The following is a 3,472-nucleotide window of genomic DNA, read 5'->3' on the forward strand; positions in this document are numbered from 1 at the left end:
ATATAAGGCGGCTCGGCCGACCAATAAATAATAAACAGGATATAAGACGGCTCGGCCGACCAATCAATAATAAACATGATATAAGGCGGCTCGGCCGACCAATAAATAATAAACAGGATATAAGGCAGCTCGGCCGACCAATAAATAAATTAAATTACTAGTAAATGATATAGGCGGTATTCCAGCCATTATAACATGATATAAATAATAGTATAGGCGGTATACCGACCATTATAACAGAGTATAAATGATACAAATAAATTTTACCGAATCGCAGAGTGATCGTGCTGATAACGTGTTATAAAAAGAACTGGTATTTTATTGTATCGCAGGAATTTAAATAAAGGCGAAATTTTATACCCGTAGAAATTTTTAACACTGATAGAAAGAGTTTATTAGAGAGAGAAGAGAAGGTTGAGGTGTGATTACAAAGATCGAAATCGATCATATATATAGAAAAGAAATTTACTGTGTAAATAGTGCAGCGGATTTCCGAATTTTCTATCGCCGTAGCATTCACTTCAGGGAATGCTTTGGATCCCGTAGGCCGGGAATTGTGGTTTTTGATTAAGAGCTCATAATTTTCAACGAAAACGGCTCCTCCTCCTATTTTTGACTTTCGTAACAGTAGATTTATTATTGTGATATTATTTAGGTAATACAAAACTATATTTAAAAAGGTTCTAATGAAAGGTCCAAATAAAAAAATTCACACATGAAAAGAGACATAACTTCTATTTTAATTGTATTGATTCAGTTTTCTCCGGAACTATGGGGCATATTGATTGATTACGATGTTTGAGAGTATTTCATTTTTTTCTCAAATTCTCTAATTGTATATTAAATTTACAAACGATATTTTAAATTTAAGTTTATTATATTAATTATTTAAATGAATTCTTCAACTAGCTTATTGAAAATTAGAGAATTATTTTCAATAAATATATCAAATAGAATTTGGTGGTAACTGAAAGATAATTTATTGTTAAAAACAGTGAATATAAATGTCATCTCTTATGATTATATTTTTAAAAAAAATTTTAAAAAAAATATCTTTTTTTTCACCCTTTAAAAGAAGATCAAAATGTTTGAAATGAGAAAAAAATAAAACATTATTTAAAAATTAAAACTTAAAATTTATATATATATTTTTAACTAATAAATAATTAAAATATAGGTATAAAATATTAAAAATATCATTTTAAACAATTTTCAATTTAAAAGATATTTTCAAAAAAATATGAAATTTCTTTAAATACTCTTAACATATGTAACAATAATGTTGCAAAATCTAATCAAATCTTAAATTGCCTTGGGTTTATAAAATATTTAAAATTTCTCAAATATTTGATCCTAATCATCTCAATATTTGTGCTGTGTTTGTTATAACTATTTTCTCTGGTGCAACTTTGCAAACCATCACGATAAAATGTTATATTTAACTCTCAATAGTTCAAAATCAAAAACCTCAATATTATATTTTTAAAAGTGTGAAATTTGATGATAGTTCAATAACATTGAATCTCTAACATATTTATTTTAAATTACTATATAGTTTTGATCAAATGATTAACAAACTTATGATCAATGAACAAAAAATAATATATTTTAATTCACTTTATAGTAATCACAATATTCTATTTACCAACTTAGATATAAGGGGGGCAGCGAGTGGGGGAGGGGTTAGTGGGAGTAGAATTTTTATAGAGTTGGTTAATTCTAAAAGTCAAGGAATTTGTTAAGTTTGTAAAGACTTATAAAGATTTTTTCATATTTAAATGTTTATGAAATGTTCTAATTCAAGGATTTTAAGAATCTTGAAGAAATATGCAAGATTTTTGAAATTTTATTTTATAAGTAAAATTATGTGGAATTCAATTTCTTATAACATTAGATTTGATTGAAACCTAGAATCATTAAAAACTAAACTTTTTGAATAACAAGAAGTTTTGTAAGTCATTAAACAATCATCAAACGAGTAACACTAGATTTTAGTAAGAATGTTAGAATCCACCAACCAATAACAATATAATTTGAGAATTTTAACAATCACTACATATTCATATCCCACTAACACACCAGAAGTAATTTTCGGTGGAAATTGTTTTATAAGTTTGATGCAATGTAACCTATATAATATTTAATAATTAATAACAAAAACTGGTGGAATTACATATGCAATTGTCACATTAGCTTATCCAATACATATTAGACATCTTTTTGTATTTGTCATCTTCTTCAGTTATTCTATTAGTCTTTCATTTTTATTTCTTTATTGTTATCACATGTAACATGCATTGCTAATGTCTTTCTAATTTTCTTACATATTTGTTGCCAAATATCTCTATCTTTCTTGTTATCACATGTAACATATATATATATATATATATTATTTGGTATCCATTGCAATAATCACACATTTATACTGATGCTTAATTATGACATTACTTTCAATATTTTCAGTTAAATATATAACATTTTTATTGCAAATATTTCATTGTTCTTCAAATTTTCCATTTTTTATAAAGGATTTATAAGCTCTTATGTATATATATTTTTTTTATTGATAAAAGGATGTCGTAAGCCATGTTAAATAATAATATAAATGTATTTTTTGTCAGCTAATATAAATGTATTTCAGAAAATCTTTATAAATGATTTATAAAGAATGTAAGGACATTATAAGACATTAATAGTTATCATATACTTATTATATACACATATAATTCTTTATGTAAAAAGATAAAATAATTCACTACTAGAAAACACAAAATTAGCAACGAAATGTAACGAGGAAAATAAGTCCTCGTAAATGTACGTCTTATTTACGAGACCCTTACGAGGAAAAAACAAATCATAGTAATTTCGTCGTAAAATAATGACAATAAAGTTTCATCGTAAAAACGACGCAAATTAACGTGGTTGTTACGAGGAAAACATATTGCGCCATAAATTGGACGTAAATATAACGACACATTTACGACGAAATATTTTACGTCTATTTTGCGTCGAAATCTCGTGTGCACCAACTTTTTAGTTTGAAACACGTTTTTTGTTTGTGCTACCTAACTATATTTCGTCGTAAATTCTGAGTAAAATTTCACCTACCAGTTTCGAAAACTTCTTATAAATATGGCATTTGTGTTTCATTTGAAGCACACCAAATTGAAAGAAAAAAACTAAAAACGTGACAAAAAAAATGTCGGGTGATCGAAATATAGTCGAATTGCGGAGGTGGATGTATATGCACAGAGATACTAACGGCAGAGTGACGAAAGAATATCTTGAAGGGCTAGAGACATTTATGCATCAAGCAGATTCTACACCGCTCGCTCAGGAAAGCGGTAAGATGTTCTGTCCTTGTCGGAAATGCAACAATTCAAAATTTGCAACTCGTGAAAATGTATGGAAGCATTTAATAAATAGAGGTTTCACGCCACATTACTATATCTGGTTTCAACATGGAGAAGGT

The sequence above is a fragment of the Brassica oleracea genome, chromosome C4 (genome assembly GCF_000695525.1).
Source record: "Brassica oleracea var. oleracea cultivar TO1000 chromosome C4, BOL, whole genome shotgun sequence".
Classification (NCBI taxonomy): Eukaryota; Viridiplantae; Streptophyta; class Magnoliopsida; order Brassicales; family Brassicaceae; genus Brassica; species Brassica oleracea.